Source organism: Echinops telfairi, unplaced genomic scaffold, assembly GCF_000313985.2.
Source record: "Echinops telfairi isolate 266 unplaced genomic scaffold, ASM31398v2 ScPeMD7_25;HRSCAF=90, whole genome shotgun sequence".
In the NCBI taxonomy this organism is placed as follows: domain Eukaryota; kingdom Metazoa; phylum Chordata; class Mammalia; order Afrosoricida; family Tenrecidae; genus Echinops; species Echinops telfairi.
This window is the reverse complement of record NW_022103922.1, coordinates 10,947,365-10,973,895: the sequence shown is the minus strand read 5'-3', so window position 1 is coordinate 10,973,895 and position 26,531 is coordinate 10,947,365.

Sequence of the window (26,531 nt, the reverse complement as noted above, 5' to 3'; positions counted from 1 at the left end):
CCCTCAGAGACAGTGACCGGGAGTAATGCTATCTGAGGGTACAGGGATAGGGTGGGGGGAAGGGGAGCTGATAGCATTGGTGATTGTATAACTCCACCCAATGGGATTGATCAACAGAATTGTATGTGAATGGATATATTAGAATGTGTAAGATATGTCCATAAAAATAGTATTAAAAAAAAAGAATTGCAGTCTTGGAAATCCACAGGGACTGTACTAGTACTACCTTCTCCTATACAGTTGCTACAAATCAGAACTGACTCTACTGTGGTGAGTTTGGTATGAACTTTTGGGGGCGTAGTAGTAATTCTCAACTGCTAACATAAAGGATAGTGGTTTGAGAATGGTGCTGCAATCGGCTTCTCTTAAACTTAACCCTCTTCTCCTTAACCAACATGCCTCTGACATCCAAAGCCATGGGAAGGTTGTTCTACAGGGCTTCTGTTAGTCAGAATCAACACAAATGTCAGGGTTTGAAATAATATTTACATATTCTTTGATGGATGTCAGTGGATTGACTGCTATTCATGGCTGAATTGTTATGTAAATTTGAGCCAATGAATTCAGTCTTCTATATATCAGTTCTCTAATTGGCAGCATAGAATAAATGATAGAAGAGTTAACATTTGCTGAGATGTATTTATTCAGAAACTGAAAACCTTTGGTTCACACTTACAATAGGGAATAAAATAAATAACCAATGTTTAGGCATTTCCTTCTGTCCTGTCTTTTGTTTCTTGCTTTGAATAGAAAGGTACAAAAGCTAACGTTGGGGCCTTTGTCCAACAAGAAAAATTTTAAACAAGCAATGGAAGGAATGATTGAGCAGATTGACCAAGTCTGTCAAATTCTAGGGAAAAAATGTCTAGTAGAATTTAAAACATAACTAGTAATAAATAATTGTATATGTTTTCCTTTGGAATAAAAGAGACATAACCTTTGCCTTTCACGAAATTCCAACAGAAAGTGAAAGGCACTGCCCTCTACCATTTCCAGCCCAGTGAAGCTTGACCAGAATAAGCTGTCACATCTTTCTCTTATGGAACAGCTGCTGAGCAGTAACAGCTTCCTCTTGGCTCCGGGACAAAGCTTTTTAACTGTTCCTAATATCACTATATAAGTTTCTTATTAATAAGAAAACCAGTTAATGCAGAAAAAAGTGTTTTCTCCATGTGCAATATTGTTTTTGTAGAATTGTGATGATACCAATTGCCATTAAACACTGGTAATTTCTTTGAATCAACTATTATGTTTCATTTGAAAAAAACAAAAGATAAGAGATGGGCTGGCAGGGGTCATCAAACTACAACCAGTGGCCCCCATGTGGGCCGCGGAGGGTATTCATCCAGCCCACCAGGTGTTTTTGCCACTACTGCCTGTCCTGCTTGGCAGCTGACTTGCCCAGTGTGCACAGGAATTTGTTCCTAGTTTTTTTTTAAACTATAGTCCGGCCCTCCAACGGTCTGACGGACAGTGAACTGGCCCCTGTTTAAAAAGTTTGAGGACCCCTGGAGTTCTTCTGCCTTTGTATAAAGACACTACTTCTGAGGCGAATTGGTGATTTCTACGCTGAATTTGTCTTTCCCACCCTTAGAACCTATAGGGTTCTAATGGACTAAAAAGCAACAAGGCTGCATTGAGTAGCATGAATCAGGACTGACTGTTAGGTACATACATGGAACACAGCTAAGACTTGTTGTGTTCTGACTATAGAGTCCATTGTTAGTCTGTGGTTCCCAAGATCATCATTGTCCTTCCAGAGAGTTAGCACCAACAACTTCTATGAATGGAACCCGCTGGAAGGTCCCTAACAAACGCCAAGTGAGGACTGAGTCCTGAACCTTCTTCAGGTGGCCAACAGCAGCCTGCAACCTTGCAGAATTCATTGATGAGCCTCGCATGGTCTTTATAATTTGAATAGGAGACAACACAGTGTGGTAGAAATAATAATGACTTTTGCTTTCTAGAGCCAAGATTCAATCCTGTGTCTGTGCATTGCTTGGCTCTAGTGTTGAATAATGTATGTGAGTTCTTTAAGCTTTATTATTGCTAATCAAATAAGGAAACAACCTGTCTGATTTTCTATCAGATCATGGGTATTAGTAATCAAACAGTTATATTATATATTTACTCATTATATATATATATCTCATACTACTTATTTCCAAGCAGTAATGTTATCTCAGTACTCATCGATTTTGCCATTTGCACAGCTACTCTTCTCTCCTCTGTTTCTTGTGTTGGAATTTAACTTACAAGCAGCTATCCTAATATAATCCTCATCCAAGCCCTGCAGTCCCGGGACATCTTCATATCAAGGAAATACATGGTGCTTTCCTTTTACTGCTTTTAATAATTGCCTCCAAGGTTCGGCGTTGAAATGTTCAGAAAGGTGCGCTGAAAACCATACATTAAGAACCTGTCATGGGCTTGCCTTAGGAGACGAAACAGTGAGTCACTGTTGATATGAGCCCTGCATTAATATAATTTATGATTTAGTAGGGAGAATGAGCTATAATAAAATGTTAATTAGATCATCTGACACACAAAAGGTAAATTCAAAACTCGTATTACTACAAGGACCAGTAGAAAGCATAATGAATTTTTCCAAAATTGCTTACACAACTGCGGTTCCTACAATATATTTTTTCTTCTTGCTATTCCCCGCTATTTTTATCTCTCTGTTCAGTTTGTAATTCCAGAATTTCATTTCTCTTTGATTCCGTACTTGCCACTTCATTTATCTTTTATTTATTTTTTGAAATTTCTATAAATTGGATGTAGCATTCCATTTTTGTGCTTCTGAAAATGTTGTGACACCTTGTATGTATATGCTTCAATGAAAATAGCCATTATCTACAAGTTAACTATTACTTTAAAAGCGTGTAAATGAAAGGATTCTGTTTGGGACGAGTTGAAGGGGTTTCAAGAGTGGGTAGTAGATGAGACAGTGTCCGCAGCACATTTTCGTTCATGCTGTTGTTAGGTGCCAGGGAGTTGATTCCAATCCCCAACAAAAATGAACACTCTCAGCCCTGCACCATCCTCATGATTGTTCCTATGCTCGAGCCCATTGCTGCAGCCACCTGGTCGCTCCAGTTCCCTCATGGCCTTGCTGTTTGCCCTGTGCCCCTTTCCTTCGTGAACTGTGATGTCCTCCTTCTCAAAGGGAAGGAAACTACTCTATAGGAGGCTCTATGGTGGGCACATCACACTTTACCTCTACCAAAGCCCCATAAGTTGTAAAATACAAAGAGTCAGCCCTCATTGAACGATGGACATCAATGATTAATTATGAATTAATACTGGCCCATCAGTTGCAATCAAAGTTTCCACAGGCATGCATGCAAGACATTAACAATTGGAAACACATTGGAAGGGGGCACTGTGGTAGTTACATACTTTTATGTCAACTTGAAGATGTATACAAGCTTAGGGGTGGTACCTAACCTGTCAATCAGGTCACAGCCATATGCTGCCTTGTGGGTGTGGCCTTCTCATAAGGAGGGCCCTGAGAACCGCCCCTTCTCTCTGCTTTTCCCTTCTCGCTTGCTCACCCTGAGAGCTGCCAGAGGCCTGCTATGTTCCACTGGCCATGGATCCACACAACTGTGCACCCACGGGCCAGTGACCTGCCTGCATTCTTTCTTCCTCATTGCATGGGGCTGTGTGAGTCTGAAGAGGGACTTATTGACTAGTATCAGACTTATGGACTTGTGTTGGACTGGGTGGGATATTGTCTTGATTTATAATGACTTCTTGATATGAAGATCTTTCTTATACATATATGAGTGTCTCTGGATTTCTTTCTCTAGTCAACCCGACCTAACACAGGCATGTTGGATTATCTATACCAGCTGCCTAACTTCTCTGTAAACGTAAGACTTTTCTTTAAAAATAAAATACATTTAAGAAAAGGTTAAGTATGCTAACTTTGGAAACACTCCTAGGCCAAAGCAGATGCCAGGGTCACACAAAATAGAGGAGCCTGTGCATGCTGGTTGCCATGACTCTCTGTCCTTACTTACAACTTGGAATACTTATTAATGATTAAATCCAATCAGAGGCTGGGGGGTGGGGGAGGTGATTTTTCACTGATAAGGGACATACCTAAAAATCCGGGGTATTGGTGGGAAGCTAGTGGACAAACAGCAAGAGTCTGTGAGAAATGCATCTCTGAGCCATAATCATAGACAAGTGGTGCAAATGCCTGGATCCCAAGACATCAGTATACTATGATGGTATATCTTTTCAAAGAAAACGCACCTCCGACTGAACACACACACACACCCACACACACACACACACACACACACACAGAAGTGCTACCTCAATTAATCTTATTTTTGTACTTGCATCTTTCATGGTGGTACTTTGGCTAAGGAAAGGGGCAGAATCTGTGAAAACAAATTCAGAAAAGGAATGCCCAAGAAACGTGACCTTGAAACTTGGGCTCTAACAAGTTCTTTCTGTGTGTTTGCTCTATTAAATTCCTATATTCAAGCACTAGGAAGTGCCAACTTTTTGGCATCTTTCCAGACAAGTGACTTAACTACCAAGGGAAAAAAAAACAGTTAAAATTCAACCCACCCAACCAATACTTTACAATTAAACGCTTTCCTAAGGGCTGCAGCTTCGCTTCCTAGTGTGCAAAATCAAAGTGAGCAGCCTGGAACGCTGCCCAGGGCCTGCAAAATCCTCTCCTAGGCCAAGGAATAGGATCTCATCTGGATGAGTTCCTTCTCCTGACAATAATTGCCTTCTATAGATAACGGCTTGGAGGAGAAATTATAGAGAAAGATTGTCTCTTGTAGCAGGGATTTGTTGTTCATTCATTTATTTTCTTAAAAAAGTGAGTAACTTTAGAGAATTTGTACTACAGTCTATGTGCTATCCCTATAAAACACGTCAGTGTTGTGTTTTGTTTTGGGGGGAGTCTAATCACTTCAGGGCATGACGGAATTTCCTTGATAAATCTACAGCAATTGAAATGTTACTTGTATTTTATTTTTTCATTTGACCATAAAGAATGTGTCCTCACTCAAAACTGTGAAAAGCAGTTTTAGGGCTCTGTGAGTGCTCCTTGAATGCATATGCTTCTCAGAAACTTCCATGAGTTTCCTGTGGCCATTAAGATAGGACTGAGGTTGTTCCATGCCTCAGAGTTTTTGGGGAAATACCTGGTTCAAAGTTCCAATAGTGTCATTTCCAATTTCTAGTTGGTTCAGCATGGGCAAGTTAGTTTATTTCCTATACTTGATGTGTTCAACTTAAAATGAAAATAATAATATAAAATAATTTTAAACACACAAACAAGCAAAATCTCATTCCCTCTAGTTCATACAGACTAATTACAAGCCTGTAAGATAGGGTAGAATTGTCCCTGTACATTTCTGAGATGGAAAATCTATGCGAGTTGACAGTCCCCTCTTTCACCAGTGGAGTGAGTGGCTGCTGGTTTCAAACTGCTGATCTTTAGGTTAGCAGCAGGGCTCCCTAGGAACAAATAGGCTGTCTCAAAGTGTCAGGGTGTAGCATCCTTCAAATAGCCAGAGACAGATTTCAGACCTCTCAAGCCATCGATGTTAATGGCACCGCTTTAATGAAGTTTCAAATGAAACTATAAAATCTTCCCAATGTGATTTCCCCTAACAAAATGTGTAGTTTTGTTAAGGACCTTTGATAAAGGACCTTTATCCTTAGACAGTGAATTTTATTGATCAAATGTCAATTGGAGAAGAAAGATAAAACTAAGAAGAATGAAATTCCACCTTCCATCGTTTTAATGCGTGAACACGGGTGGTTGTGTTGTTAGGTTATTTGCACTATATTTGGGCACACACTTGTTTGCAACCACAGTCCTTTGCTACCAGTGGCATGCACCATTTCTTTTTTTGACCATGTTTAAATGTGTGCGATTACTTTTCCTATAAAAATTAACATTGTGTCAAATTGAAAATGCTCACTTCTTCTAGCTGCAGTATGGCACTGTTTGCTTATCATGGAGCTACTTTGTCCTCTCCCTGTGTATTTGCAGATCGTTTGTATAACTAGGGACACCCTGGGTAACTTATATTGTGAAGTCCTGGACTATTTAGCCAACAGTTTATCCCACAAGAGGCACCTTCAACGACAGGCCCAGTGATCTGCTTCCAAAAGGTCACAGGCGTGAAAAGCTTACTCCGCAGACACGGAGCTACTGTGAGTCAAAAATCAACTCAGAGGCTGCACACGGATCTGTAGAGCTAAAAGCATGCAAATGCTACTGTAAGAGAACCAATCTGTTCCTCCCCTGTAGCTCCCCGAATACCATAACATTAACTTTAACAGAGTGACTTGCATTTGTATTAAAGTAAATGACCCCAAGCCCACACCACTGCTTTTAAGCCAATCCCATCAATTCAATTTACAGTACCCTATAGGATGGGGAACTGCTCAGAGGATTTCCAGCGCTGTAAGTATTTTTGGAAGCAGTCTTCCTTCCACATCTTTCTCTCGTGGAGCATGATTGGAGTTCCAACCACAAGTATCAGTGTGATAGCAGTGGATCACTTTACCCACTGCGCCACCAAGACTGCTGCTGAATGACAAATAAGGCTTTATTGTTATTTTTTCAAAGGGAGACACAATTTTTTTTCTAATCAATTCCTCCCCTTCATGAAAACTAATCTTTTAAATATCAAACACAACTGAAAGTATCCATTAGCCAGTTTAATGTTTTAGCTAAAACATTCCTAGTAAACATGACAACACACATCTCTTACTGAGAAAATCTTTTCCCTTGACATATCTTTCTTGAAAAAAAATCCCCTTCGTATGGAAGTGATGATTGCCACTGAGTTTAAACTATATTCTGAATTTCTCAAACTCAAGACCATTGAGTTGATGTGACTCACAGTGACCCATAGGACAGAGTTGAACTGCTTTAAGGTTTCTAAGAATTTAAATTTTTCCTGGAACAGATAGACACATCCGTTTTCCTCAAAGAGGCTGGTGAGTTCACACTGTTGACCTTGCGATTAAGAATTCAGTGCTGAAGGTAAACAAGCGGCCATCTAGCTCAGAAGCAACAACGCTCACATGGAAGAAGCACACCAGCCTTTGTGATCACAAGGTGCGGAAGGGATCAGTTATCAGGCATCAAAGAACAAAAAATCATATCATTGTGTGTTCACTTCCATGAGTGCATAAGCAAATGTGATGAAGAAAGCAGATGGTGCCCGGCTATCAAAAGATATAGCATCTGGGGTCTTAAAGGCTTGAAGGTAAACAAATGGCCATCTAGCTCAAAAGCAACAAAGCCCACATCCAAGAAGCACACCAGTCTGTGCGATCACTAGGTGTTGAAAGTATCAGATGTCAGGCATCATCAGAACAAAAAATCTTATCATAGTGAATGAGGGTGGGAGTGTGGAGTGGAGACCCAAAGCCCATTTGTAGGCCACTGGACATCCCCTTACAGAAGGGTCTCTGGGAGGGGATGAGCCAGTCAGGGTGCGATGTAGCATTGATGAAACATATAACTTTCCTCTAGTTCCTAAATGCTTCCTCTTCCCCCAACTATCATGATCCCAATTCTACCTTACAAATCTGGCTAGGTACAGATAGGACCTGAAAACCCAGGGAACCCAGGGCGGCTGATCCCTTCAGGACCAGTGGTGTGAGTGGCGATACTGGGAGGGTGGAAGGAGGGTGGGTTGGAAAGGGGGAACCAAATTACAAGGATCTACATGTGACCTCCTCCCTGGGGGACGGACAACAGAAAAGTGAGTGAAGGGATACATTGGACAGGGCAAGATATGACAAAATAGTAATTTATAAACTATCAAGGGTTCCTGAGGGAGAGGGGAGTGGGGAGGGAGGGGAAAAATGAGGAGCTGATGCCAGGGGCTTAGGTGGAAAGCAAGTGTTTTGAGAATGATGAGGGCAATGAATGTACAGATGTGCTTTACACAATTGATGTATGTGTGGATTGTGATAAGAGTTGTACGAGCTCCTAATACAATGATTAAAAAAAATAAAGTAAATGTTGACTCTTTAACAAACAAACAAAAAAAGAGTTCAGTGCAGAGCTTGCAGCTCATGGAAGCATATGGTCCAACTCTCTAGTGCTGTGCAAGTTAACAGCACAACCGACAAAACAGATGGTCTTCTCGACTCCAAAACGGATCCCCAAGGGCAAGTAATTCAGAGCATCTCCTGAGCCTTAACCTCACTCTCAAAATCAGAAAGTTATTTACTGTCCCTCTTGTTCTAATGTAAGATGACTTTTCGTTTATGAGCTTACCTTCCATAGAGATTGAGAAAAGTGTCATGTAAGTTTTCATAAATGAAAAAAATTTCAAACTACTCTTCGATTCCCCGTGCTGCTTTTCAAAGACATTTATTCTTTCCATTTGTCTAATGCTTATGTCATAAATTCTGGAATTAGAGTACCAAAACACACCAAGCAATTACTAGGTGGACTATTTTGTTACAGTTTCCTCACATTGTATTTTATATAATGACATCATGATGTAATGTGTACCATTATATAATATATATATATATACATGTGCCTGTGTATATATACCTACAACATATATTTGTATATATTATATATGTTGTTATTCGGTTTTATCATGTAAGTTCTGACTCATAACAAGCCTAGGTGCAACTTCCCTGTACAGTACCTCACCCTCCTTACAATTGTTATAAATGTATAACACATATATATGTATAAATTTCCCTATTATGTTTTTCTCACACCATAAATATTTTTGTATTATTAATGTAATTTCATTGCATTGACTTTCAGTATTTTCTTGTTTGGCTGATTGTTATTTAAAAAACTGCCATATTCTTTTTTATTTTGACACAAATGTATTCTTTCCAAGGGACTGCTCAGAGGGCCTGTCTTATGGAGTTACTATGAGTCCACAACAACTCAATAGCAAATAGTGTGTTTTTCTTGTGGTGTTCTCCTGTAATGCTGTGATGGGCATCTGCATGCATTTCAGTTTCTTACATGATTATGGAGTCTTACTAAGGATTATGGGTCCACACCCATGTGTATTTTTATGCTGTTGGCATGCAGAGCCAGGGAAGTGTTTCTGTGTAAAGCAGAGGGATTAGATCAGAGACCAGTAGTCTAATTCTGAGTGATGAAGGGCACTTCCCCATATGCTTGTGTGTTTTTGCCTCAGACCATTCCACGAGTCCTTTAATGATACAAGACATATGGAACGAGGAAGTGAGGACACTATTTGAAATTATCAACATTCTGGTAACCACTTTAGAATTCACTGAAAATCAGTAAAATCTTTAAAAATTATTTTTGGAAAACTTTTGTATATTTTGTTGGATATTTTCACAAGATTAGAAGTGAACTGGGGGCTTACCCAGGTAGCAGCCCATTGGGAGTGAGAAAAAGGGGGACCAATAGCTACTTCCCAAAGGGGATATCGAGATTATCTGTTGGCATCTTGCCTGAATGGCTGTAAGATACAGGAATGAAGAGTCATGTACATATTTTTAAGCTAAGCATGTGTAATATCTTTTTCCCCCTGAACAATTAGTGGTTGGGTATGTCGGAAATGCCAGCGCTATCCTCACTTTGTGGGAGACTGTAAGAGATACAAATTTCACTGTAGGACAGAACATACTTTGAGTTGAAAGTAAGAGGCAGGACAAATTCTGTAATAAACCTTTATATACATTTCAGTACCCTCAGGTCAGTTCTGACTCACAGTAACCCTGTGTAAAACAGAACGAGGCACAGCCTGCCTGCCCACGCGCACTAGCTCTGTGTACTTGCAAGAGGCTGTCATCTAGCTGGGGAATACACAGTATTTCCCTAGTATTAAGCCTGGCTGGCTAACATTTACCGCTGACCTACTTTGAGGTGATTAATAATTAAGGCGTATCTGTTTGGGAAAAAAAAGAAAGAAAAAAACTTAGCAAAGTTTGCTAGATCCAACCCTTTGGGGGAAAGAGCAAATAGTAAACACTGACCTACTTTTCAAACAGATGTGAACCTCAGTCTGACAACTTTCAGCTGCGAAATTCCATCATCTACTCACCGTGGTGTTGGCACCCTAAGTAACTGCACGCTGCAATGTCTTCATTTTAGAGCCCATGGGTTTGTTGAAGTTTGATATTAATAAGGCAGATAATACCAGTTATAAAGTATCATATATGAATGTCATAAAGCATGACGTTTAAACTCTGTGTGCTAACTGGGCAGCCTACCAGAGATTGAGGCAAAGCCATCCAGTCACACATCTAATTTTAACAGCGTTCCTGCAGTATAATTTACATAGCACGAAGCTTTTGTGTTTATAAGGTACAGGTCCGTGGTTTTTAGTATAGGCTCACGTCGTGCAACCCGTATTTCCCCAGTGCAGAGCATTGGCATTTCCCTCCAAAGGAATCTTTGCCAAAGAACAGCCATCCCCATCCCTCCCTCACACCCTCAGCCCTAGGCAACCACCTCTGTGCTTTCTGACTCTCTCTGTGCTTGACTCGCTTGGTCCTCTGGTATGTGTGGTGGGGTATTATAAATGGTCTCCTGTGACGGACTTCTCTGGCTTCGCATAATGCTTTTGAAGTGTAGCGTTGTTCTCCAGGGTTACTCAACTAAGACATGCACACAGCTGGGCTGCAATAGTGTGCTCCGGCAGGGACACTTGTGAGGAGCGAGGAGGGTGCAGGACCAGGCAGTGGATCATTCTATGATACATAGAGTCATTGTGAGTTTGAACTGACTCAGAGGCCCCTGCAACCATTAAGAATAAAGGTTGTATGTGTGAATATGTGTATAACAACTGTGTATGTCAATGTATATCTATATCCATATATCTGACAACATGATACGGATATTTAAGGAATGGTCTCACACAATTATAGGGACCGGCAAGCCTAAATGCTGTAGGGCAGGCCAGCAGTCTGGCAAGCTGACAGGAGTTAAAACTGCAGTCCTGAGGTAGAAACTCTTTTTCTAAGATACCTCAGTTTTTGCTATTAAGACCTTCCGATTAAGTGAATGAGAAGAACCCACAAAAATTGAATGCAATTTCCTTTTAAACATTACACTTACAAAAGGCCTTCACAGCTATATCTAGATCACTGTTTAATAAAATAATGGATGCTGTAACATAGTGGTGCTGGGGATTAGGCATGGGGCTGCTAACTGTAAGGCTGCTGGTTCAAAGCCACCAGCAGTGACTCTGTGGGAGAAAGATAGGACTACAAAACCCCTTAAAGATTTACCGGACCGCTAGAAAGCCCTCAGGAGTTAGAATGTACTTAAAGGCAGTGAGATTTTATACCCTTGTCCAGTTAACCCATAATCATTAATTGAAGAGTCACCCAATTTGTAGATTTAATCTCAGATGCAAATGACTCCAGCAGCTATACATTTTCTAAGACCCTGTTGTCGTTTTTATTTTATTTTTGCTCTGCTTTTTAGACGTTATATCTATTTTTGCCCTACTCTGGTAGTTATGATAAAATAGTATCATCTGTCAGGGAAGCTCAGAACCCCTGGCAATGGGATCTCTACGCATGCGCTCCAAGCAAACCCTCGCAGCCCAGGGTCTGCTGTTAGGGGCTTACCACTCCATTCCCTCTCCTAGCAACCTGGAGTACCATGAAACAGACAACCAAAAACAGACTCCACCCAGTCTGGCCCATCCTCACACTGATTCATACTGTTCGAACCCATTGCTGCGGCCACAGTATCAATCCATTTAGTAAAGGGCAGCAACCTCTTTTTTTTACTGTCTTTTCACTTTACCAAGCAGTATGTCTTTTCCCAGGGACTAGTCTCTGTTGATAACATGTGCAAAGCCCTCTGCACAAGTTGTCATCCTTGCTGCTTCTTCCTCTTTTTTAAAAAAAACATTTATTGGGCGCTCATACAACTCCTCACAATCCATACATAAATCTGTTGTGTCAAGCACATTTGTACATTTGTTGCCTTCATCATTCCCAAAACATTTGCTTTCTACTTGAGCCCTTTGTATCAGCTCCTCATTTTCCCCCTCCTTCCCCACCCCCACCCCTCACGAACCCTTGATAATTTATAAATTATTATTTTATCATGTCTTACACTGTCTGATGCCTCCCTTCACTTCTCTGTTGTCCGACCCCCAGGGAGGGGGTTATATGTAGATCCTTGTGATCACTTCCCCCCTTTCGACCCCACTTTCCTCTTCCCCTCCTGGTATTGCTACTCACATTATTGGTTCTGAGTGGTTCATTTGTCCTGGATTCCCTGTGTTTCCAGTTCCTATCTGTACCAGTGTAAATCCTCTGGTCTAGCCAGATTTATAAGATAGAATTGGGATCACGATAGTGGGGGGGAAGAAACATTAAAGAACTAGTTGTATGCTTCATCAGGGCTATACTGCACTCTGACTGGCTCATCTCCTCCCCCTGATCCTTCTGTAAGGGGATATCCAGTTGCCTACAGATGGGCTTTGGATCTCCACTCCACACTCCCCTCATTCACAACGATATGATTTTGTGTTCTTTGATGCCTGATACCTGATCCTGTTGACATCTCGTGATCATTCAGGCTGGTGTGCTTCTTCCATGTGGATTTTGTTATTTCTCAGCTACATGGCAGCTTGTTTATCTCAAGCCTTTAAGACCCCAGATGCTGTATCTTTTGATAGCCGGGCATCATCACCTTTCTTCACCACATTTACTTATGCACCCATTTGTCTTCAACGTTTGTATCAGGAAGATGAGCATCATGGAATGCCAATTTAGCAGAACAAAGTGAGTAGAGGCTCAATGTCCATCTGCTACCTTAATACTAAACCTATAAATTTATGCACATAGATATATTTCCCCATTGTCATATATAAATATATTTACATATGTACATGCCAGTATTTAGACCTCTTAAAAGGATATAGAGGAAAGAACTAGGATGCAAAGGGCATCCTTCCTTCTAAGGAGCTTGAAAGGAGCATTCTGACTCTACTTCCATGACCGATATGTTTGTCCTTAGACATGATACCCTCAGTGTTCTTTACCAGTGCCATAGTTCAAATGCAACAATGCTTCTTCAGTCCAAAGTATGTAAGACAAAGTCTTGCCATCCTTGCCTTTGTGGGGCATTATCACCTTACTTCTTCCAATACAGATTGGTTTGTCAGTTTAAGGTATGTAGAGTGGATTCTTATTTTTGATTTTCTAACTCTAGTTCTTTGCACATTTCATTATAATATGTTGTCTTCGTGAACTGCCCTTTGAAATGTTCTTTTCATCTTTTTTTATGTCATTGTTTCTTCACCTTGGTTTAGCTGCTGCTATTTTGCTTCTCCATTATTTCTTGATACTTTGGTGTTAAGCATTTCATCTTTAATGATTTCCAATTTTCCTAGATTCATACTTGGTATATTCCAAATTCAAATTACCAAGACATATTTTTTTCAGCATTTCTTCTCCTTTTGAGTCATGCCCTATTAGGAAGTGAGGGTTCCATAGGATTTACTTCTGCAGGCTTTACTTCATCTGAGTCATTATGGTCAATGCTACTTTGAAGGCAGCTTCTTCTCCATCATATTTTGAGTGCCTTATGACCTGGAGTAGGGGTAAGGGTCATCTTTGAGTGTTGTCAAAGATTGTGCTCGAAGATGAGCCCATCACAATGTTCTGCTGCTGTTTGTAAGGTGTTAGTAACTAACAATGTTTCCACGCATAGGAACTGAAAATACAGGGAATCCAGGACGGATGAGCCCTATAGGACCAGTGGTGTGAGTGGCAAAGCAGGGAGGGTAAAGGGAGAATGGGTAGGAAAGAGGTAACCGATTACATGGAACTGTGTGTGACCTCCTCCCTGGGGGATGGACAACCGAAAAGTGGGTGAAGGGAGACGTCGGACTGGGCAAGATATGACAAAATACCCATTTATAAACTATCAAGGGCTCATGCGGGAGGGGGGAGCGGGGAGGGAGGGGAAAAATGAGGACCTAATGTCGGGGGTTTAAATGGAGAGAAAATGTTTTGAGAAACGATGTACAAATGCGCTTTACACAATTGATGTGTGTATGGATTGGGATAACAGTTGTATGAGCCCCTAATAAAATGTTAAAAAAAAAAACAAAAAAAACCCCAATGTTTCCACGCTATCCATAGGGATTTAGTGAAATTCCTCTGAAGTGAACAGCCTATTTCTTCTTAGTCTGGACACTCTGCTGTTCGCTTTGGATGACTCAACTGGTATTAGAAATACCAATGACATTTCTTTTGCCATCATGACAATATATAACCATCATGATCCAACAAACTGAGAGACAAGTGGTGGTAGTCATGGTATCCAAAGTGTTTGCAATGGCTGGTGTTTAACAGGTACATCATCAGATCTTTCCTCCAAGGTACCTCAGGGTAGATGCAAACCCTTATCACTTTGATTTACAATCAAGAGCAACAACTGTTTGTACTGCCTCAGGATACCATATTTCCCTTCCTTTTTTTAAAAAATTAACTGTTGTCTAGTTAAAAATTGACATCACTAAGGCTACTTGGCTTTTCTATATGAGAAAAAATAAGAGATTAAGAAATAGGTACAGCTGATGGTGCCTGGCTATCAAAAGGTATAGTGTTTGGGGTCTTAAAGGCTTGAAGGTAAACAAGCGGCCATCTAGCTCAGAAGCAACAAAGCCCACATGGAAGAAGGCCAACAGCATGTGCAATCTCGAAATGTGTCAAACGGATTAGGTATAAGGCATCAGCAGAACAAAAAAATCTTACCATAGTGAATGATGGGGGGAGTGCGGAGTAGAGACCCAAAGCCCATTTGTAGGCCACTGGAGATCCCCTTGCAGAGGGTTCTTGGGAAGGAGATGAGCCAGTCAGGGTGTGATGTAGCAATGATGAAAAATACCACTTTCCTCTAGTTCCTAAATGCTTCCCCACCCCACCCACCACCCCACTATCATGATTCGAATTCGACCTTGCAAGTCTAGCTAGACCAAAGGATGTACACTGGTACAGATAGGAACTGGAAACACCGGGAATCCAGGGCAGATGATCCCTTCAGGACCAGTGGTGTGAGTGGCAATACTGGGAGTGTAGAGGGAGAGTGGGTTGGAAAGGGGGGCCCAATTACAAGGATCTACATGTGACCTCCTCCCTGGGAGATGGACAACAGAAAAGTGGGTGAAGGGAGAAGTCGGACAGGGCAAGATATGACAAAATAATAATTTATAAATTATCATATGCTCATGAGGGAGGGGGTACCGGGGAGGGAGGGGAAAAATTAGGACCTGATGCCAAGGGCTTAAGTGGAGAGCAAATGTTTTGAGAATGATGAGGGCAATGGATGTACAAATGTGTTTTACACAATTGATGCATGTATGAATTGTGAAAAGAGTTGTATGAGCCCCTAATAAAACAATTATAAAAAAGAAATAGGTACAGTTTTGTTATTTATGATTTATAGATTCAAATCTGGCACTGTATCTCTAAGCTTATGTTTGCATTGCCTTTAATTCTAATCCTAACAATCCTGGTAATTTATCTAATACAAGACCCCTGGTAGCACAATGTTAAAAATGCTCAGATATTAACCAAAAGTTCAGTGGTGGCAACTAGTAGAAAGATGTGGCGGCAGGCTTCCCTAAAGAATCACTGTCTTGGAAGTCCCATAGAGAGGGTGTACTGTGTCCTGTGCTCACAATGAGTCAGAATCTGTGGTTGGATGTCTAAATACAGTGGGTGCTGGTTGTCATCAAATAGCCAGGAAATCAGTTTAATCTGTATCTTTTAAAAATAGGGAATAATACTTAAGCTAATCAAGATAATAACAGCTGGGAATTTGGAATCCATTGAGCTGTTGTCCAGTTTTAACTGCTGACAGAGAAAATAAAGGTAAAATAATAACAGGAGAAAATGTTAAAGAAAACTAGCATAACACATAAAATACAATTTCTCAGAGATAATCATTGATCAATATGTGAAATGTAATCTTGAGACCATTTCACTTGTTAATGCTGATGTTCTATAGATGATTCTGACTGTTTGCAGAATGTCATCAGCACACTTATAGAGTCAATAAAGACAAGTCGCTTTTCAAATAAGGTTAGCAATATATCTACATATAAAACATCCAAGAATAAATATACTTTACATTTTAAGGCACCTGCTGTAAAAGCAGATGGTTATGTAAAGTGCTGTATTATTGACACATCTTGGAAGAAGTCAGTGTTGACATGCTTTTAATGAAACCACTGTTGTCACAAATCAGTCAGTTTAATGTTAGCATGGAGCTGCCATGGAGGCTTTTATCACCCAATTCAGTAAATAACATTTCTCTTGACAAAATGTGAGAAATGGGGTTCAGTGAACCAGCTATCTTCTTACAAGTGGCAAACAGTGTATTGAAAATTACCCTTTTTTGAGAGATAAAAGACATGCCATTCCAGCAAATGTGGCGAAGAAAGCTGATGGTGCCCAGCTATCAAAAGATGTAACATCTGGGGTCTTAAAGGCGTGAAGGTAAACAAGCATCCATCTAGCTCAGAAGCAACAAAGCCCACATGGAAGAAGCACACCAGTCTGTGCGATCATGAGGTGTCAAAGGGATCAGGTATCAGGCATCATCAGAACAAAAAGTCATATCATAGTGAATGAGGTGGGGAGTGCAGAGTGGAGACCCAAAGCCCATTTGTAAGACATCCCCTTACAGAAGGATCTCTGGGAGGAGACGAGCCAGTCATGGTGCGATGTAGCAACGATGAAACATACAACTTTCCTCTGGTTCCTAAATGCTTCCTTCTCCCCCACTATCATGATCCCAATTCTACCTTGCAAATCTGGCTAGACCAGAGGATGTACACTGGTATAGATAGGACCTGGAAACACGGGGAACCCAGGATGGATGATCCCTTCAGGACCAATGGTGTGAGGGGAGATACTGGGAGGGTGGAGGGAAGGTGTGTTGGAAAAGGGGAACTGATTACAAGGATCTACATGTGACCTCCTCCCTGGGAGATGGACAACAAAAACGTGGGTGAAGGGAGACGTCAGACAGGGCAAAATATGACAAAATAATAATTTATAAATTATCGAGGGTTCATGAGGGAGGGGGGAGCGGGGAGGAGGGGAAAAATGAGGAGCTGATGCCAGGGGCTTAGGTGGAGAGCAAATATTTTGAGAATGATGAGGGCAATGAATGTACAAATAAAATGTACTAATAAAACAATTAAAAAAAAGACATGCCATTCATGACTGTGCTGCACCACAAACTGAGTGTGAAACATCAAAGCCAATATCATTGACTGTATAGAACCCTAAGCCTTAAAGACTAACTAAACTCATAAAATGTAAGGAGATATTTTGGAAATGTTGTTTTTATTAAGGAACAGTAAATGAAACCCATCTTAACATTAGAACATAAAATCAATGAAGCTATTCTTGGGTAAGAATATCGAAGTAATAATCATATATTACAAGATCCATGGTGAGGTTGTGGCTATGAATTGGGCTGTGATGCCAATGGTCAGCAGTTTGAAACCACCAGCAGCTCTGAGGGAGAAAACTGGGTTTTCTACTAGATGAGTGACAGTCTCAGAAACCCACCCAGGAGTGACTAGGAGTCAGCATTGACTGGATGACAGCCAGTAATCATTTGTTGAAAAGTCATGTTGGGGCTGTTTACTCTGCATACTCAAATCTATGACTATTCGCTCTAGTAAATGTTGCTGGGAGTATTGTAGGGTGGAATTGAGACAACATGTTTCTTGGGTTACAGTCTAAACTGTTTAATTATTACTTCCTCTCTACTAAATGTCCTGTGATTGTGTGGTGGTGGTTGTTATTTTTCCCTTTTTTCCCCCTTCTTCCTCAACTGGGCTCCTGCATTAAATTCTCCCAGACCCTAATACTCTTTTTGGCTAGATTTTATCACTGTCAACACACTAGGGGCAAACTTAACCACTACAGAATCCCATTTAAGCAAAATCCCTAGGTTCCTGTAGCTGTCTTCTCCATAGTCCAAAACAGAGTTACTAGTCTTCCAGTGAATAAAGTTATTTTTTTATAGTTATTGTGTAGCCAGCTCTGCACCTTTTCTAGGATGTAGGAGAAAATGAAAGTACAAAAGAAATAAATGAAAGTACAATGAAAATACAACAAAGTACTCATTTTTAGGATTATGCTATGTGTTATTTTCAAATACAGTATTTTCTTAAACAAGATACAAAATATTGTTTCTACATCTATTTTCTTGGTATATAAAATAGTAATATTGTATTAATTTTCTCCCAATCTATTGTATTGATGCCATGTGAACATGATATCTTAACATTTAAAAAACAAAACCTGGAAATGACATGTGTAGGCTATCCCTCTTTGCCTTAAATATTTTGCAGAATTAACCTTTATGTTACATGTAAGAATTTAAAATATCACCTTTTATCTCACTTGCATGTCTATATTTATTTAGAGATTAGGATACTTTCAACAGAAGAGCATTGTAGTTAACCACACGATGCCATTAACAAAATAGTTTTATTGGACAGAGACTGTGGACTACTATATATAATGATAATGGTTAGCAAGTGAAGAATTGGAGTGTTTGTCAAGCATCTGCATTGTACTCTGTAGTGGCACTTACCTACTGAATGTTTTTAAGCTCCAAGTGCACCCCTCTGTGCTAATGGACAGATTTGCTTCAGGCATCTTTCCTTTGCAGTGAGGATACTGTTAGCTTTATCATAAGGCATGTGATAAAGTGCAGGAGGAAGGGGCAATTCAGTCATTTCTGTAGGCTTCAGTATCCTGGTTTAGCAGTGTCCTTTCAAGGAGATCTAGAAGTACTGTGATCATCCATCCCCCGACTGCCCTGAATGTGCTGTCCTCTTGACCTAGGCACTGAACCCTTCAGCCCTCTCACTCGCACCCTGCTTTTATCAGCTTACTCTAGTATGCCCTACCCAGAGTTTGGGCTCCCGAGACCCTCCCAACCTGTCACCTTTCAAAGACATTGAGTTTGAGTTCACCTGCTACAACTGTTCCCTTGCTCCCTAACAATTTAATTGTGTTCTACAACCTTTCAACTAATGCCCTTACTTCCTCCGCGTGGGTGGGCTCATGCACACACACACACACACACACACACACACACACACACACACACACCTGACTACCAGATGAACCTTGACTGTGTCACACCTCCACACTAGGAAGTTTATTCCTATTTGTCTCTTGATAGCAGACCAGCTCTGGCCCAGGTTGAATTTCTGTCTTCTCCAGCTAAAATGGAGTAGATCCTTGGGAAGAGAGCCTCTCTTCAGTTCCCTTCTTCTCGGGTACTTTCATCCTAGCACAGAGTGCCAAGAGCATGATATATAGAGGTACAGATATTCTTCTCTGTTGTTAAGTGCCATCAAGTTGGTTCTGAACCATGGCCCCCTATGCACAACAGAAGGAAGCGCGGCCAGGTCCCGAGCCAGCTTCTCAATGTCTCCTGCTTGAGCCCATTGTTGTACCCGCTGTGTCAATCCAGAGTGTTCCAGAGAGGCAGGGATGGTGAAGCTTCAACTCACCTATGTGGACATCTTGTCATGGGAGGGAAGAGTCGCTGGAGTAGGACATCATGCTTGGTGATGTAGAGGGCCAGTGAAAGAGGCAGGGCCTCAACAAGATGGACAGACACATTGGTACCGCAAAGGGATGTACTCCACATCAGAATGTAGAAGTTTCTAACACATTGGTACCGCAAAGGGATGTACTCCACATCAGAATGTAGAAGTTTCTAACACATTGGTACCGCAAAGGGATGTACTCCACATCAGAATGTAGAAGTTTCATGACAAATGTCTCATTGTTTTGTGCTCCTGATCACTTAGCAAATTGTCTTTAGCAAACCTTCTATGAAGATCTTGCATTGTGTTGGTGATATGGTAAAGTAATTGGCATACAATGTTTTCATAACAAACTAAAAGAGCAAAACAAAGATGTTCAAAGGGCAGCTCAAGTCTTCTTTACAAAACTCTTTACAAAGTAAGGGACTATTATGAGATATGGAAAGACCTGGGGAGAGAAAACCAAAAGCGAACAACATCCTCCATATGCCTCAAGCTGCAAGAAACGGACGGATTGACACAGCAGCTGGGACAATGAGCTCCAACAGTCCAGCAATTGTGAGGGTGACCCGGGACCATGGGCTGCTCCTTCTATTTTACATCAGGTCACTGTGAGTCAGAGGCAAATGTGGGACACCTGTCAACAACAGTTCCTTTCCAAGCATTCCCTGGTGCTTTTCAATGCTTTACTTTAATGAGACTTCTTGGATAGCTGCCTTTCTGTTAGATATTATCTCCATGGAAACGTGAAATAGGTGTATTGCATCAAGCCTTTGAACTATTTCTGAGTGATACTAGAGGATTATGGTGGGAAAAGCCAATCACTCATTTTGTCCATTGTTATATTCTTAGTGGTTAGAACAGTGCCTGGCACAATAGGAAATCAAATATTTACGGGATGAATGAATGGGCTCGAAGGAACAATGGGCACAGGGTGGACAGTGTTTCCTGTTGTACAGGAGGTTGCTGTGAGTCAAAACGGACTCAACAGTACCGGACCACCACCATAAGAACTCTGTCCCCCCTTTGGCCTGCCCCCTCCCAGCGCTCTTTTTAATAGCCTTCACAGATCTTGCGTTCCAGGACCTCTCCAGACCACCTTTGATTGAGTCATTACTTCACTGAAAGGAATCCTAAATCCCCTTTCTAAATTCAGTGTCTACCTAAAACAAAGGGAACTGGCAGTGAGTGACATTCCTGCTGGGAGAAGCTTCAAACACAATAGAAACCATCAAAAGCAAATTTTGTTTTTCCTCTTCAGCTATATTTATGGCAATTTTTCTGTTATTCATTTACTTGCATGTCATTTCCAAAGCATGCTGTTAAAACTTCATATTTCAGCATAAAGGTTCAGAAGTTTAGCATTTATTAAGAAAGTCTTTGCTCTTCGTATTAAGATATTTGACATATATATCCTGAAATTACTGGAATAAATTGATCTATGGTTATGCTGAGTCAGAAATGTCTCGACAGCAGTGAGGGAGGCACAGGGATCACGTGGAAGTGTGTTGAACTGTGTGACCTAGAAACAGCTGGGGGAAAAAAAAAAAGCAGCACACTCCTCAAAGTCTGGTTACTTGCTAGGCTAGTGAAATACTCACCAGGAAATCCAGCCCCATATGAGTGGAATATTCCTACTCATAGAGACCCTATGGCATAGGGTTCCCTGTGAGACATACTGCACTGCTCTCTGCAAGGTTAGCAGCCCCCTGCAGGAGAAACAGCAGGCTTTCTGCTACCTCAGTGACACACAGTCAAAGATGCCATTCTGTTCTATCCTGTACGGCAACTATGAGTCTGAACTGACCGGACCCAATGGCATGAGATTTGATCTTACGTTCACAATTTAAATGATTACACGAAGACTGTGTAGTCAGACACTGTCTCACAAACTGGGCTTTTTGTCAGGGAGAGCCCAGCCTTGGAGAAGGACAGCATACTTGGTAAAGCCAAAGGGCATCAGAAAAGAGAAAGATCTTGGAGAAGAGGGATCGACACAGTGGCTACATGCATGACTCAAACAAGAACAATGCTAAGGATGGCACAGGACCGGGCGGTGCTTCACACGGTTGTTCATAGGGTCGCTATGAGGTGTAACTAACGTGACGCATTGAACAAAAACATATAGCCAGTCCATAGCTGTACCACATACGAGTGACTATTGCATTTGGCTATTCAAGTAAATTGATTTTCTAGGCTTACTTCTTCCAGCCCCCTGCCTGGGAAATAAATTCCTTAATATGAATTGGTAGCAAGTTCCAAGAATTAAGGTTTCTAAATTCCTATGATATGCATGAAGTTCTCTACAGAGCAATCTAAACATGTGCTTTCCCTCAATCCTTCAAACCTACCTTACAGGTGTAGAGAGAACGTTGATCGCCTCAGAACTTTGGATGGGCTTTGTTATGCGTACCTTGGAATCGAACACCTTTGTGCTCACTGCTCATTAAAAAAATGGCAAAAATAAGACAAAAGATGATGAGGTTGCTTCAAGAATTCCATGAAAGAATTCTATTGCCTTTTTGTTTTATTTGCCATGTATGCTTTGAAGCACCATCATACAAGTTTCCTCCCCTGTACCAGGGCACATTTTCTTAAGCCAATGTATCCTTCCTGAGCTCAAGGGCAATGCCCATCACTTTGTCTAAATAATAGCAGAGATATAGTCAATTAGCGTGGTCCTTTTGCCATGCTTTCTTATGTGCTGTAATATAATTCTAGGTTTCAGGCCTGTGGCTATGGTCCTATTTTGGAGAGAGTGACCTGATACAGAGTTAAACTCAAATAAAACAAAACCAAAAAACCCTCACTGCCATCAAATTTTAGCTCTTAGTGACCCATAGGACAGGGTAGAACGGCCCCTTTGGTTTTCCAAAACTCTAACTCTGACCTTAATTGAGGATGTCAACTAGGCGGCACCCTTTGTTTACTTGGGGGCATCCTTTACTCCATCTCAGTGGAGGATAGGACTCATATCAAACCACACCTCCACCAAAGCTATTCCTCACTATATGCGAGCCCTATGAGAGCCAGAAAAATCACAGTGCCGTTTGGAAGAGCCCAGCAAAGATCTATCTGAGCAGAGCCAAGACTAAGGAGTACCTTCTCCTTATCTGGCTTGAGACTCTGGAACTGTGAGGCAGAGTGACAAGCGGGTGAACTTCCTTTCCCATGGGGGCAAAGGCCAAAGGAACATCCGACTGAGAGCCTGTGGACTGGAGGTAGACTTGGCTGGTGGCTGAGGAGTGGTATTCCTGTGGACCAAAGACTGTGTCCTTACTGTTTGCTGATCCTGATTTGCAGTAACCTATGAACATTCCTTATAACCCCCATAATTGTGAGTACTGTCTCTGGGTTTTGTGTGGTGATTGCAATGAATTATGGCACCTATCATAGAAAGAGTGTCTCGGGAAGAATGGTTAGTGTCAGAATGGCGAAGAAGACGGAGTGTGAAGGCATGTCTGGCTCCTGCTTCGTGGCAATGGAGAAGCCAGAGGAGGTCAGATATGCACACTTCTATTGCTGTTCAGCTCCAGTGACCGGATTTCACCTAAATTCAGAACCATTGGTGAATGGATGGGCATTTGGGCTCTGAAGACATATATACAAAATAAAGTATTATAATGAAACGTGCATAGATCTGGAGCTACAAAACCAAAAGGAAAGAACATGCTTCCCATTTCTCAAACTGAAAGAAATGAAAACAAAATTCAAGCTTTGAATTCCAATATTGAAGGATTCTTTGGGGAAACTATTGAACAGTGCCGGATTCATCAGAAAGAAGATGAAGGGAATATCCAGAGTCACTGTACCAATAATAATTGTCAGGATTCAATCCTTTGGGAGGCAGCATATAAGCACCAGTGGTATTTAAGGGAGAAGTCAAGACTGCAGTAAAGGCATTGGTGATGAACGAATCTCTAGGAATTAATGGAATGCCAGCAGCAGTGTTCCAACAAAAGGATGCCTTACAGGAAGTGCTCACTCATGTCTAAGCTTCTAGCACTGCTCTAACGGAAATGCCATAAGTGGAATGCTTGAACACACAGATATGTATTTGCTCTCCTTTGAAGGGGCTAGAAGTCGGAATCCCGACACCAGATCTAGGGGAAGTCTATCTCCCGCTGTTGGCTCCCAGTTTAGGATGGAGGTCTTTGTCTCCTTTCAGCATCCATAGATCCTGGAATTCCTTGTCATTCTCGATGTGTCTGTAAGGCATTGCAGCTACTTTTCTGGGATATGTCTTTGCATCACATCAGGGCTGTAACTGTGATAGATCTATATTTGTGTCCATCCCCCAAAAAGGGTCATCCAACTGAAGATGGAACTTATCAAATACTATCATTCATATCAGATGCAAGGAAACTATTGCTGAGGAGCATGCAAACATGGTTGCAGCAAACAGACAAACAGACACTCTTCCATCCAGTCAATTCTGACTCACAGCAGCACTCTTAGGCAGAACAGAACGGCCTCCCGAGGGGTGTCCAGGGCTGTACATCATCACAGGAGCAGAAAGCCTCGTCTTCCTTTGGTGAGGCTGCCTGAGGCCAGTCAGGGTGCAGTAGGGCACCATGAAACACACAACTTTCCTCTAGTTCTTTGGTGCTTCCTTCGCCCACTATCATGACCTCAATTCTACCTTACAAATTGGGTTAGACCAGAGCATGCACACTGCTATAGATAAGAACCCGAAACACAGGGAATCAAGGATAGATCAACCCCTCAGGGCCAACAAGAGAGTAGAGATACCAGGAGGAATAAGTGGATGGTGGGGAAAGAAAGGGGAAATGAATCACAAGGATCAATCTAGAACCCCCTCCCAGGGGGACGAATAATGGAAAAGTGGGTGAGGAGCAATGGAGGATGATGCTAGATATGGAAATAATGATCTATAACTTATCAAGGGTTTATGAGGGAGGGTGGGTGGGGGAGGGAGGGAGGGGAAGAAATGGGGAGCTGATATCAAGGGCTCCAGTGGGAAGAGAATGCTTTGAAAATGATGATGGCGGCATATGAGCAAATGTGCTTGACACACTGGATGTGGATTATGATAAGAGATGTAAGAGCCCCCAATAAAAGTAAGAAGAAGAAAAAGAACTGCTGACCTTGTGGTTAGCAGCCCAACTTGTAATCCACTACAGCAATTGGGCTGTGATTGAATTAATGATCTTGACAAGGAGAGCTTATCCTGGAATATGCAGGCTGGCCCTATGTCACCACAAGCATCCCAGCTACAGAGAGATGTGACTATGGAAGCAGGAGGTCGGGCTGAATCAAGTTAGGTGCCAGGCATTAAAGAATGAGGTCAGGATTTTGATGGTGAAAAAGCTGGAAATCATCCTCCCCACAGAACCTCAAAAGAACCAGGTTTGCTGCTGGCTTGTCTTAACCAAAGGAGGGATATTTCAGACTTCTGATTACAGAACTGTGAGATCATAAATGTAGGTTGTCATTGACTCCATTGAGTCAATGATGACTCATACTGGCTCTATAGGGACAGGGTAGAACTGCTTGTATGAGTGTCTGAGACTCTGATTGTTTACAGTGTTAGAAAGCCCCATCTTTCTCTCAAATGTTGTCATAAGCCACTACATTTATGGTATTTTTTCTTACCCCAAACCCAAAAGCCCAACTCACTGACTGTGGGTCCATTCTGACTGCTCATGAGCCTGTAAGACAGAGTAGAACCGTCTCTGGGATCCAGAGACTGTAAATCTTGATGGGAGTGGAAAGCTTCATCTTTATCTCATAGAGCTGGGTGGTTTCAAACTGATGGCCTTGTGGTGAGTAGCCCAACATGTCACCCACTCTGCCAGCTGGAGTCTAACTTGTACATGTGGAGGTTTCAAAAATAAGCACATTGCCAATACATTAAATCTTTGTGAAGGAAGGAATTAAATAGTAGGGAAATTGCTAACTTGAGAACCTAGCGGGAGAGCTGTGGAGCACGTCACCACCGTGCCACTGTGGTTGCTATGACAACGACTGAAACAAACCCAGAGACGTACAAGGGGACCTCTAAGCCGTTCATTCATTTTTAAGTGTTTTCCCCTTGATAACACAAAAGGTAGGGGAAGCTTTCTCTCTGCAAATGAGGTACCAAGGAAATGTGCATGTCATCAGCTGAATGTTTAATGTGTCACAGAGTACAGAAAAACCACTAGAAATGTCAGCTTGCATTTAATAAGTGTCCCTGCAGATCCACCCAGAATTTACCATTATGGGTTTATAATCTATGTAATTAAAGAAGTAGTGTCAGTGTTGAATAACCCAATATGCTTGGCAAGCATGGGCTTTCTTACACTTTCTTACTAATCTGTAGTAAACAATTTTACTTTTATGTTTCTCCACTGCATCAAAAATTCAGCATCTAGGTATTGTTGGCATCTGTCTCTTTCCCAACCTGCACCTTGTAAATTTTCACATTCTCAAATGCTTCCAAAATGGCATGAATTATTGGAAGTAGTGCAGCTTATTCAAATGAACCAACCATTTTGGACTGGGGAGCTTAATATTCAATAATATATATTTGGAGGTATAGTATTATTACATTTGAAATTCATGTATTAGATACCAGCAACATTAATAAAAATGGTTTGGAAACAAGTGAACACTTAATTTTCAGTCCCACCCACATGTGCGCTGCAGTACTAGTGCAAACAGACTTCACAAAAGTTCATAATGGAACTGACAGTTAGTGGTTTAAAAGACTCAAGCTCCCAATGTGGAAGGATCAGAATTGAGCTCTGTTGTGTTGATTTTTACATTGCTCACTATGGAAGTTTTCAAACACACACAGAATTAGAAAAGATTGTGAGAGTTAGAAAAGATTGCGTCGTGTTGCCATCACCATAAACTTAGGACCAATTTTGTTTCATCGATCACCCCTGCTTCCCTGAGTCCCTGTTTATCACTGCAGACAACCTAAAATGCAGTTCTCATTGCCAC